General features: G+C 44.5%; 1 protein-coding gene across 1 annotated transcript in view; it reads right to left on the reverse strand.

The window, feature by feature from the left end:
• LOC116829199 (C-type lectin domain family 2 member D-like) overlaps positions 1-13,736 on the reverse strand; it is a 287,968-nt gene that overhangs the window by 257,801 nt on the left and 16,431 nt on the right. The gene's annotated exons all lie outside the window — the stretch shown is intronic.

Genomic DNA, 13,736 nt, shown 5'->3' on the forward strand with positions numbered 1-13,736 from the left:
CCAGGAGTGCAAAATATCGGGACAAATTGCGTCCCAACCATACATCGGTTGGGACGCGGGACAAACGCCTAAATATCGTGAGAGTCTCAATTTTATCGGGATGTCTAGTCACCCTAATTGTCAGGCTGGAGGGAGGTTACTAGTGGAGTTCCTCAAGGATCAGTCTTGGTACCAATTTTATTTAACATTTTCATTAATGACCATGGCACACAGTGGGAATGCGCTAATAAAATTTGCAAATGACACAAAGTTGGGCAGTATTGCCAATACGGAAGAGGAATGGGAATATCATAATGAGTTGGGTGACCTTGAAAACTGGACTAATAGAAATAGAATGAAATTTAATAGTGCAAGGTCATGCACTTAGGGACTAGCAACAAGAATAAGCAGGAGATTTATCAGTTGGAAGTGACAGAGGAGGAGAAAAACCTGGGAGCGTTGGCGGATCACAGGATGACTGAGTTGCCAATGTAATGGAGCTGTGAAATAGGTTACTTCAATCCTACAATGGCAGGCAAGGCATTTCCAATAGAGCTGGGAACTTGGGAAGTATTATCATTGTATGAGCCACTGATGAGACTTTATCTGGAGTACTGGGTGCTGTTCTGGTCTCCCAGTTTGAAATCATCTTGTGAAACATGGAACAGGTGCAGAGAAGGGCTGCTAGGATGATCAGAGAAATGGAGAAACTCCTACAAGAAGAGACTTAAGGATATCGGCTTGGTTAGCCTAACAAAATGAAGGCTGAGGGGAGGTATAACTGCTCTCTCTAAATATGTCAGAGGGATAAACTCCAGGGAGAGAGTGGTGCTATTTAAGTGAATGGCCAGTGGTAGTACAAGAACAAATGGATATCAACTGGCTGTCCACAAATCTAGGCTTGAAATTAGATGAAAGTTTCTAACCATCAGAGGAATGAAGTTCTGGAACAGCCTTCTAAGGGAAGTAGTGGGGGCAAAAAGCCTACTTTGTTTTAAGATTGAGCTTGATAAGTTTATGAAGCGGGTGATATGATGAGGTTGCCTATGCTGGCAAATAGTCTATCCATTACTGCAGTTAGCAAATACCTCCAATAACTGGTGATGGGATACTAGATATGAAGAGTTCTGAGTTACTCATGGAAAAGAATTCTCTGTCTGGCTGTTGGGTCTTGCTAAAATGCTCAGGGTCTGACTCATTGCCATATTTTGAGGTCAGCAAGTGGGTTAGATTTACAGCAACACTGAGCGGGGGGCGGGGGTCACCTTTTTCTGAAGTATGGAGTATGGGACACGTGTTGGTTTGAAGTGGAGTAAATGATGGATTCTCTTTAACTAGAAGTCTTTAAATCAAGAGTTGTGGAATTCTGCACCTCAGCCAGCATTTATGGACACACTATAGGAGTGGTTGGGTGAGGTGCTGTAGCCTGCAATTTGCAGGAGGTCAGACTAGATGATCAGGAAGGTATCTTCTGGCCTTAAAGTCTATGAGAAAATGGGCAAGGCCTCTCCCTAAGCCGGAGAGGAGGATCTGGTTCATCTTGCTCACCTCTCCAGAGGCTGAAGTGTAGGCATCCCTTTGGGACACAGGTTCTTGTATGTGTGCTGGGGATCGTGCCAGGAGCCTGAGGTCTGTGAGTGGTTCTGGAGGGTCCCAGGGCATGGGCATTAGGGAAGAGGCTGAGACTGGCTACCTGAGTTCTGCTGGGGCTGCCTGGCCAAAGCACGCGCCTGGCTGGGGATGCTTGTGTGCTGGGGAGCAGCAGGCTGACCGGCCCTAAACATCTGCGAAAAAACTGTTTCCTTAGAGGTGTTCGTGAATGGGACATGATGCTCTGGAGGGAAGGTGCAGCAAAATAGCATGGGTATCTCTTCCAAGAGTTTTTCAAGTTACAAACTACTCTACCCTCTCCTACTCATATTTCTGTAGGCTTTTGGAGCCGTAACTTTTGCTTTTCTTGACTTTTAACTGAGCATGTTTGCCACACTGAGGGTATATCTGCACTGCAGACCCAAGTTAATTCTGGAAACCCAGATTACTAAACCCAGGTACAAGAGTCCATAGTGCTAGGCCACAGTTGAGTCATACTTGTGTAGCCACATCCACCCTGGTGCTACACTAACGTGGTGAGGTACTAGGACTTCTAGAGGCATATCCCATGCTGCTTAGCACTGCACAAAACTGCAGTGTTGTATGAATTGTTTGGCAATGTATTGTGGGAGAACTTGTCTGTCCTTTCTGAGCCCCTCTGCTGGAGTGTTCTCAGCCCAGAAACTCAATAAAGTAAAGCACTTCTGACTTGGCATGTTCTAGACTCCATGCCAACCAACAGCAAGATATAGATCCAGCTCAGGATGGTGACCTGTTCCACTTATTAGCACTCATGAAGCCTGATTCTGTTCTGGATGTCTTGGCTTCCACTATTCAGGCTGATGGAGCTGCCCAAATATGTGACTGTTTCTGTGTTGGTGAGAACATAATCCTCTATCTGTACTGGTGATGATGAGAAAATATTAAAGGTCATGATATTTCATAAAATCATAGGACTGGAAGGGACCTTGACAGGTCATCTGGTCCAGTCATCTGCACTCACGGCAGGACCAAGCACCATCTAGACCATCCCTGACAGGTGTTTGTCTGTTCCCCCTTAAAAATATCCCATGATGGAGATTCCACAACATCCCTAGGCAATTTATTCCAATGCTTAACAGTCCTAACAGTTAGGAAGTTTTTCCTAATGTCCAACCTAAATCTCCCTTGCTGCAGTTTAAGCTCATTGCTTCATGTCATATCCTTAGAGTTTAAGAAGAACAATTTTTCTCCCTCCTCTTTGGAACAAACTTTTATGTACTTGAAAACTGTTCTCATGAGGAAGGACACTCTGGAGCTGTGTGAGGAATTCTGCCTGACTCTCCAGCACCAGGACATGCAGATGAAGGACGCCATACCAGTGCCAAAGTGGGTTGCTGGAAGCTGGCTTGCCCCAACTGCTATGGATTGATGGCTAACCAGTTTGGTGTAGTCAACTGTTGGTGTAGTGATGAGGGAGGTTTGCAAGGCAATTATTGCTGTGGTTTACCCATGAGTGGTGAAAATTGCTCATGTCCCCAAAATAATAGCTGGCTTTCAGTGAATGAGCTTTCCAAACTGTGCTAGAATCATCATCATGCACATTAGTGTCCTTTCTGGTTTTCAATATTTATCACTCATTATGCAGGCCTTGGCTGACCACAGAGAGAGGTTTATGGACGTAAGTCTGGGATTCACCAGCAGGGTGCATGATATTTCAGAGATGCCAGGATATTTCAGAGATCTGGTACTTTCATATTTGGACAAGAACGGATTTATTCCCTCTCAATAGTATGTATATCGTTCAATGAGGTGTCTGTGCCCACTGTTATTTTATGACACCTAGCCTATCATCTACTACCCTGGCTTATGAAGCCTGGCCCTGGTTTCAGAGCACCTGGCACAAGGTTTAACTAAATACTGAGCAGTTGCAGGACTGTGGTGGAATGTGCATTTGGCTGACTGAAGACACGATGGCTCAATCCAATGAGTGTCTGTAACCATCTGCCCTGTACCCTTGGGATTTCTTAATACTATATTGCTACAGAGGAGGGATAGCTCAGTGGTTTGAGCATAGGCCTACTAAACCCAGGGTTGTAAGTTCAGTCTTTGAGTGGGACACTTAAGGATCTGTGGTAAAATTGGTCCTGCCTAGTGAAGGCAGGGGGCTGGACTCCATAACCTTTCAAGGTCCCTTCCAGCTCTATGAGAGAGGTATATCTCCACACATTATTATGGCTCAGAGCTCTGACCCCACTAGCCAGCCCTCAAGTATAAAGTTCTCACCCTGGCTTCCACTAGTCTAGCTACTCCTCGCAGAGTGACCTAAACAGCCCTTCTGGTCCTACATCTCTCCAGATCCATCTACCCCAAGTTCTTAATTACCAAATACTCAGACTTTTCCCCTGAAGGTGTAAAAGGAGCCCCCAGTTATCAGTTTGCTTTGGCACACACCCTCCACAAAGTTTGGACACCAGAGAAAAATCACAGATTCACTAAATGAAATGGTAAGGAAAAAGCAAACCCAAGTTTATACAGAAAATAAACACAGAGATGCAACTTTAGGCTTTGCACTTCTATATCAGATAAATTCCATTTTCTAATATGTTATCTCAGCAATTCCCAAACATTTTCCCTGCGGGACTACATTTTCAGCCTTATGGCTTTCTGCAACCCCAGACACCATGGAGGGTGCCCTGACAAAATGTTGGCCTCTGCATAGTGTGACCTTTCATGCAACGTACATGCAAGGTCATGTTGTGAAAAGCAAAACAGCGGGACACCCTTCATTCATGGTGTGATCTCCCCTTGGAGTCTCAACCCCCTAGTTTGGGAACCGTTGAGTTACCTATTGCCTCTGAACAGTTTTCCAGTGTGCCCTTGTCATAGAGGGGAGCCGGTGTTTCACGGACAGCTTAAAGGCTGTCCCTCAGTTTCTGGATACCTTTCACTTCAACCCCCTTCTTTTAACTGGGTTTGCAGGCTCTTTGTTTTTCCTTTCTCCCAGACTATGGTAATTCACAGTTATTCAGCAGGTGGGAAGTGGGGGTGAAATTCCCTCTCAGCTTGGTAGCTGGGGCTTTTGTGTCTTACCACTAATGGTCCATCATTTGTCTTTTCCTGGGTTGTACCAGGGATCATTACTTGTGTCTGGTTTTGTGTAAATACCTGTCTTGGGAGGAGCCCTTCCCTGCTGTGAGGTGTGCTTGAAATTGTAGTACAGGTTATGAGCATACTATTTGATATATATAGATTCATAACACCACTCTGTATACATAATTTATAACCATCAAATTCAGAACATCTTCAAGCTTTCATAAAATACCTTACTTTTGATATTTTTATACACTACGTATAAAACCAGTGGATTCAATTGCCTTCTCTTCAGGGTTCAGAGCCTCTGTTCTCCCTTTGCAGTGTTTGGACTCTGATTGTTAGTGTGGAGTAACATAATTTACCTCTACTGTCCATATCAAGACACATGCATTTAATTTCCTAGGCTGACTTTTTAAGAAAACTTGCACTAATGTGCACTTCCTGGCTTTGAGAGAGCTAAGCACCTTATACTACTGATACAAGTTCAGGATGATAATGTCAGCCTCCATAATATCATCCCTAGATTCAGAAAACTGATTTATGGCTCTCTACCTCCAGAACACATACTTCCATAGGAAGCATTTAAGGTGCATAGGAAGTATTTAAGGTCCTTACTGGGACAAAACCATTATCAGTACAAAGTTCTACCCTTTTGGTCTCTTAAGAGTACTGAGGGGCCTCACCAATGCCTTGGCAGTGATTGTGGCCCATCTCAGAAGACTAAGCATAGCAGTTTAGTTACACCTGGACGACTGGCTTGTCAGAGGGAAATCACAACATAGGTACAAAGTTTCAGCCTTCAGATTTTCCAACTCTTGAGTAACCTCAGCCTGAAGGACGACAAAGAAAAATCCACTTTTACTCCAATACAATGAATAGAGTGCATAGGGGTGATTTTGTACTTCAGGACAGCCAGAGCTCATCTGCCCCAGGGCAGATTTGTAACTATGTCCAGTCTCATCAAACAGCTTCAGTCGAATCCATACACTACAGTAAGGACTTGTCCAAGTCTGCTTGGACACATGGCCTCCTGCACTATTGTCATGCAGCATGCCAGACTACACTTAGGGTACATCTACACTGCACGATTATTTCGAATTAGCTTAAACCGATATTACAAAACAGATCTAATAAAATCGGTTTAGCACGTCCACAGTGGGATCACAAAATCGATTGTTTGCGTCCATGGTCCAAAGCTACCATCGATTTCAGGAGCGGTGCCCTGTGGGTAGCTGTTTCCTCAGCTATCCCATAGTTCCCACTTCTGGGTTGAGAGCACAGTGCGTGATTGGCAGAAAACATCTGCTCTCTCACCGCAGCAGCATCGCGTCTGCCAGCAGCATTCAGTACACAGAGGGGGACCATTTACGTCTCAAGGAATTATTTATTTTACTTTTCTTTCATGGTCGGGGAGGAGGGATGACGAGCTGTTCCGTGAACCATGCAAGACACCGTGTATTAAGCTACAGACATTGGGCGCTCGAGCCAAGATGCAAATAGTGCTTGTGGAGAATGGTAGCTGTAGTCCTCCTTAAACCCCTCCTCCTTCCTCCGCTCCAGACTCCGTTTGAGTCTCTGGCTTCCCGCGTTACAGTTGTCACGCACCCGCTGTGTATCCTGGAGTTTATTTTCAAACGCTTTGGCATTTCCTGTTCTTTAACGGAGCTCTGATAAAACAGATTTGTCTCACCATACAGCGATCAGATCTAGTATCTCCCGTAAGGTTCAATGCAGGAGCTACTTTTGCATTTGAACTGCATCTCCACGCCGTGCTGATCAAGGCTGGACACGTGAAAGCAGGAAATGTCATTCTAAAGGTCTCGAGTTTTCCTGCTTACCGCACTCCATCCGAGTTCGGATTGCGGCCAGAGCGGTCAGTGGTGCACTGTGGGATACCTCTAGAGGCCTTAATGTCGATTTCGGCCACGAACCCTAATCCGAGTTATCACTATCGAATTTAGTGCTACTTCCTTCTGTCTGGGAGGAGTTCCGAAATCGATTTAAGGAGCCGTTTAACTCGATATTAATGACGACGTCATGTGAACGGGTACAGCGTTAAATCAGTATATCGGCCATTAAACCGATTTAAAGTCGCAGTGTAGACCTGGCCTTACACTGCATGCAGGATTGGCTGAAATCAGCATTCGAGCTGAGCAGATGTAATTTAGACATGCCGCTGCAGATTCCAGAGGATGTTCTCGCCTCCTTTAACTGATTGAAAGAAATAAGCAAGATTTGCAGAAGAGTATTCGTTTCACTGCCACTCTCAACCTCATGCATCACTTCTGGGGAGGACAGCATACCTAGATCACCGTCAAGCACAACGCAAATGGACTTGTGAGGAGGCTCACCTACTTATTAATGTGTTGGAACTCAGAGTGGTTTGAAAGACCTGCATCAAGTTCTTACCTCTTATTAAAGGGCAGCCTATCTAGTTCATGGCAAACAACATGACTCACATAGATTCCAAGGTGAGAGAGGACTATCGTAATCGTCTAGTCTGGCCTCCTGTATAACACGGGCCGGAGACCTGCCCCACAATAATTCCTTTTGAATTAGAGCGTACCTTTAAAAAAAATCCAGTGTAAATTGTTCCAATGGTTAATTACCCTCATTGTTAAAAATCTTATCTATAAATGTGTAAGAGGCAGCACATTCATTCCACAGTCTAACCACCTCCAGGCACAGTGGGGAACTGACGCTGTCATCTAGTATCTCTTAACGGCAAATCACCTCCCAGGTCTGTAGTACACACAGGCAGATAACTTTGAGCAGACTTGTTACCAGACTATAGGGGGACAATCAGACTCCATGGTTTCCAAATTTTCAGTCTGGGGTCATCCATCAGACCTGTTTGAGACAAACCAACAGAAAATGATAAATATTCTGTTCCTGAGCCAAGTGCAGCACAGGATCTCTCTCAGATGTATTCCTCATTCAGTGGTCCCACCACATTTATGTATGCACCCACTGATTCTGAGGATGCGCAAGAAGATAAGACAAGATGCCTCCAGAATAAAATATAGTTCCTGCCTCACCAAGACAGTTTTGGTACCAGGATTTGATGAGTTTATCTTAGCATCTTCCAAAGACCTTACCTGTAATCTCAGACTTGATATCCCAGAGCGATGGGCTCACACTCCATTTGAATCCATCCTCCCACCATCTCATAATGTTACTTCTGGATGGGTGGCTGAGGTAGAGAGATCATGATCTTCATAAATCCAGAATTTTTTGATAATAGTAAGAAAGATTCCACCAGACAAACCCATGCTGATAAATAAAAGAGAATTACAGTTTGGTCAAGAGAGCACTAATTCTGTCCCATGGACACTATTTTAGATTTACTGTCTGAGGACCTTTGGACTTTCCATTGGTTCAGTTAAGGTATGCCTGGCAACCATCAGTGCATAGCACCTTTCTTTGGGAGACTATACAATTTATCCCACTTAACTCTAGGTTCCTTAAAGTTTTACTGGTGGAAAAATCTTAATTAGATAACTTGGTCCCCTCTCTCCTGACCTTAATATAGTGTTGTCAAGATTGATGGGCCCACTTACAAATAACATGTTGCTAGAGGTTTGAAACTCTTAGTCATTAAAACCTCCTTTCTAGAAGCTGTTACTTCATCTAGGAGAACTGGGGAGATAACACTCATGGCAGGACCTCATACCCAGCCTTTTATACTGATAGGGTCTGTCTCAGACCATACACAAATTTCCTACCAAAAATATCTGATTCCATTTAAATCAGACAATTTATCTAACAGTATTTTTCCCAAACCACATTCTAATAGTGGAGAATCAAGATTACACATTTGATGGCCAGAGGGCCCTGAGTTCTTACTTGCAAAGAGCTTAACCCTTTCGAGCATCTCCAAGGTTATTTTTGTCTTTTGCTGAGAGGATGAAGGCCAACCGGTTTCTGCCCAAAGACTGTCAAAATCAATTTTGCGGTGCATTATACTCTGTTACAAGTCAGCTAGATTACATCCTCCAGATAATATTGAAACCCATTTCACTAGGGCACAAGCAGCCTCTGCTGTTTCCTTGAGAAGCATTCCCATTCTAGACATCTGCAAAGCAGAACCTTGGGTTGCCATACACACCTTTTCCAAACACTACTTGGTGGAAACATCCAGAGCAGATGCTTTCTGTGGAGATGTGTATTGCAATCTCTTTTTAGATAGTCTAGCACCCAAGTTCTTATTTTACATCTCTGTAGTTGCCAAGAGTGGACTATACATATGGGTAAGTATTTGAAGAGAGAAGTTACTTACTTGGAGAGTAGTTGGAGTTTGTCAAGTATTGTCCATATGTGTATTCCATGACTTGTCCTCCTTCCATCTTACTTTAGAGTCCTATTACATAAGTGGATGCTGTGGTGGTGAAGGAACTGAGTGGCAGTTGGATCCACACTGCCCTTTATAGCTTTGATACAGGATCAGGAGGGCAACCAGGGCACACGTGTGGCCCAAACAAACAATGATGGCCAAAACATCCCAATCTCAAGCACTTGGGGTGTGTGCACACCAAGAGTAGAATATACAGATAGACAACTCTCAAACTCCAGTTACTGTACAAGTAAAACTTTTTTCTATAAAACTTCAAGTTTGGAATAGCTGGGGATTTGTGGTAGTGGTTGAAGTATGCTGGCAGAACTGTGTAGACTACAGAGCCCGAGTCTGTACAATATTTGGATGTGGACAGCACTCTCATGAGAATCTGTTTCACCGGGAAATTGTGAATATTTGCACGTAGGTCTCAAAGTCTATTTTTGTATATGTTCTCTAATAAAATGTCAATTCCCCTGTGGTAGGATTTTGGTCCCCTTTAGTGATTATAAAGAAGGTGTAGGGGAAGAGGCTCTTCACAAGTCTGAAATGCACAGCACAGTCTGACACCTGAGATCACACAGGAAAGAAGCACAAGGTAAACCATTGCTTAGGCAGGCTCCTGTTACTGTTGAAGCTTCTGTGGTAGATAATTTCCACTGTGGTAGTGGAGCAGACAGAAAAAATAGTATTAAAGAAAAGAAACTTCAAGCCATAGTTTGAGATAATATTTGCTTACCAGGGAAGCATGGCAAATTGCATGATGATGTTGCATTCCATTAAAGTTTTTCAGTGTAAGGGTAGATAACTAAGTCATAAGTGTGTCTTTGTAGTGTTTCCTCTGACCACCATGGGATCTTTGACCATGGGTGATCTGAGAATAGAGGACTTCTTTTGGGAGGTGAGAGTCTGGCATCCACACACAAAGTCCAGCCCAGCAGAGTTGGTGCATGAGGATCATTGCTTCCATGCTGATGATATTGGCTTCAGTGAGGATGCTGGCATTAGTGCAGCGATCTTCCCACTTGATGCAAAGGAACTTCCGGAGGCATTGTTGGTGGTACCTCTCCAGACTCTTGAGCTGCTGTCAATAGGTTACCCAGGTTTCGCATCCATAAAGGAGTGTAGGAATAACGATTGTCTTATCGACCTGGATCTTGGTGTCTTGCCATAGATAAGACCATGAAAACAAATTGGAGCAATTTCCCAAAGGAAGCACTTGCGCACTGGATCCTGTGCTGGATCTCACTGTCAATTTTTGCATTTTGAGAGAGTTGGCTACCAAGGTAGCAAAAGTGCTCGACTGTCTCCAAAGTCTGTCCCTTGATAGTGATTTGTGGTGGGTCATGTGCAAGGTCTGCAGCAGGCTGATAGAGGACTTTAGTCTTCTCAATATTGAGTAAGAGTCCTAGGTTTCTGTAAGCTTGTGTAAAAAATCCAGTGTGGACTGAAGGTCATTGTCAGTGTGCAAAGCATAGCACAGTCATCAACATACTGAAGATCACTAATGGATGCCCTGAGGATTTTAGACTTCGAGCAGAGACATTGAAGATTACACGTCACCCATCTATTCTGTATTGAATGTCAACTCCACTGGGGAGGCGGTCTTTAATGAGGACCAAAATGACTGCTAAATAGATGGAAAACAGGGTTGGGGCAATAACGCATCCTTGCTTAACCCCAGTTTTGATGACAAAAGGGTCCATCTCAAGACCATACAGAGAACTGTGGCAGTCATCTGATCATGGAAAAAACCTTAGGATCTTACCAGTTCTTCACCTCCAAACTTGTAGGCTTCTGCTGGTATGTCATCTGGTCCTGCTGCCTTGTTGTTCTTGGTATGCATAATGGCTCATGGTACTTCTTCAACGGCAGGGGATTCAGCAAGAGATTCTCTTTCACTTTATTGAGATATAGATTTGATAGTGGCATCAGAGACAGTGTACCCACAGTTCAGGAGTAACTCAAAATGCTCCTTCCATCTGCTTTGATGGCTTTGCTTTCTTAAAAAATATGTCGACCCGTCTTGGGCTCAGAGTAGTGTGGGACCATGGGATCATCAACCATAAATGGCCCTTATTGCCTGAAAAAAGCTTCTGATGTCATGTTTATCAGCATAAAACTCAATCTCCTTGGTCTTTGCTCACCACCACTTATTTTTGATGTCATGGATTTTCCAAAGCTTTGAGTTGCATGTATGACTCTTTCTTCTGCTGGTGTAATATGTCATTTTACTATATGTGATGAGCTTTTCTTTTCTGGTCTAGCAATCCCTGAATCTCAGCATTGTTCTCATCATTCTCATCAAACCAGTCTCGGTGATGGCAGCTGACATAGCCAATGGACTCAGCACATGCTGAGAGAATGGCAGTCTTTAATCCCTTCCTGCTCGGTTGCTTTCTGGGATGGCGTATGTGAAATCCTGTCACATATAGGGGCTGTGATAGAATGGAGCATGCTCAGTGATTTGGGGGTTTAGCAGTGGAGCTCTAACAAGTCTCTACTGAAATTGTGCAAAGTACAACTTGTTAAAGGCTCATAACTTGGGCCAAATTTGAGTGGCTTTTCATTCAAACTGCTAAAGCCATTCCCTGATAGCTGGGTGATTTCTCACACCCTGCAATGTCCTATTGTCACTCAATATGACATTGCAGAGTGGGAGAAATCACCCTACTATCAGGGAAATCACTCTGCCTTAAAGCATGGAGGTGCTAGAGCTTCTGCAGAAAATTCTCATAACCAGATCATTAACATGAGTAGAACAATATGGTCTTCCCTAATCTCACTCCAAAATGGCTGAATACTTTTGCTGAAACTTAAAAAAAAAAATCAGCCTGAGGCAGAGACACAGCAGGAAATTTCAGCATGAACAGTTAAATTGGCAAAGTTATAAGCAACTGAAAACAGGGTCTTATAATGGAAAGTGTGAAGCAACATTAAGTACAGGTTTCACTAGCTGTGTCGCCTATAATACAGCACTTTTTATCCATGCACCTCAAAGCATGTGGTCAATTAGCCATATTTTCGAAAGCCCCAAAATATCTCTGAAAATCTGGTCCAGTATCATTATCTTCATTGTAGAGATGGGGAAACTAAGGCACAGGGAGATTAATGTGACTTGCCAAGGTCACCCAGCAGGCTAGTAGTAGAACCAGGAACAGAGCAGACCTCGGATCTCCTGAGTGCAAGTCTAGTCGCAGCGCCAGTGGACAACACTGCTTCCCAATGAGTAATAGAGATGGTTTTTGGTCTTTGTAAGAATGGATCAGGACTTTTTAAACTTTCTCTTCCCCTTAAACCCACCAGAATTCCTCTCTCTGTGTGACACACACACATCTATATATCTGTATAGATAGAAAGTTTACACTTTGCCTATATGAGTGAATTTAAAGTGGTTCAATTCCCATCTCTTCCATGCTATGTTATTTCCTTGTTGTACGTAAGAGGCTGGGCTTGCTGTACAGTTGAGACTTTATAATTGTATGGTCAGCCTGCTAGTTAACGAATTGAGAATGGCAGTCAGTGTTGTAGGAGATGGAGGGTACTAGCATATGACCAGTGCCCTCCAACTCTGTTTCCCACTTGACATGACATTGTGCGAATGCAAATCGAACAGTTTTACGGTGGGCACAAACTCTATTGAGCCAGTCTCAGTACTGCCAACTCCCATGATTTTGTCATGAGTATCATGATAATTATTGTTTTCCTTAAAGCCCCAGCTCCTGGAGCCAAGTGGAGATGTGATGATTTCAGGCTTCATGCCTTAAAAAAAGAAAGTTTCTAGCCCTCGTGGCTGTGGAGAAAGCACTGGGGTCACATTTTGAAGCTAAGGGCTCAAAAAGCAGAAGGCAAATAAAGAACATCAACTCTATTATTTTTTTATGTAATCTCATGATTTTAAAGCCAATCTAGTGATTTTTGGTGAGCCTGAGTCATGAGTTTTGAACATTTGGGGCTGGCAGTACTGCAGTCTATTGAACTGATTCTGGCATTATTAGTCATCAGACATGGAGTCCTATCCTGTGAGGTGCTGAGTGCCTGTAGCAGGGCCTTCACCTTGCTCTGGTGTGGAAGGGGTTAAAAACAGCCCTGGAAAAGGGCTGCCCTAGGAAGCCAATCAGAAGCAGGCTTGAGGCAGCCAATCAGGGCTGGGCTGGGAGTATAAGAAGGCCTAAGGGAGGAACTGGGTCAGTCTCACTCTAGCCCTGGAGTGAGAAGGGTTAGGTGTCTGGGGGCGGGGCGCTCCCCAGGCTGAGGCCTTGGTAAAGGCATATGCAGATACTGAGGCTGGGAGGTGCAGCCCAGGAATAGGCAGAGGAGCTGGTCTGACCACCTTGCCAGTGATGTGTGGCTGTTACAGACTGCAGTCTGCCCCAGAGAAAGGGGTCTGAGTGATGACTGGCAGTAGCCACTGAGGCAAGGTGGGTATAGAGGGTTGGGGGTTCCCCTGGGAGGGGAGACCCAGAGTGAGGGGGTCCTGCTGGGGCAGGCCTCCAAAGTAAAGGGCACGAGGGTCCAGGAGGGACATGGGAGCCTGAGGCAGGAGAGACAGTGGCCATCGGGAGGAATTCCGGAGGCTGGAAAAAAGCCAATTCCCAGGACGACCAGCAGGAGACACCGCAGCAGTGAGTCTTGACCTTGCTACGGTGCCCTTGCCTCCCATTGACTTCAGTGGGACCGGAAGTTGCACAAAAACTCCTGCATTCAGGTCCTGATCCAGCAGACCCCCTTTCCCTGGGGAAGGCAGTTCAGCCACCAC

The sequence above is a fragment of the Chelonoidis abingdonii genome, chromosome 12 (assembly GCF_003597395.2).
Source record: "Chelonoidis abingdonii isolate Lonesome George chromosome 12, CheloAbing_2.0, whole genome shotgun sequence".
In the NCBI taxonomy this organism is placed as follows: Eukaryota; Metazoa; Chordata; order Testudines; family Testudinidae; genus Chelonoidis; species Chelonoidis abingdonii.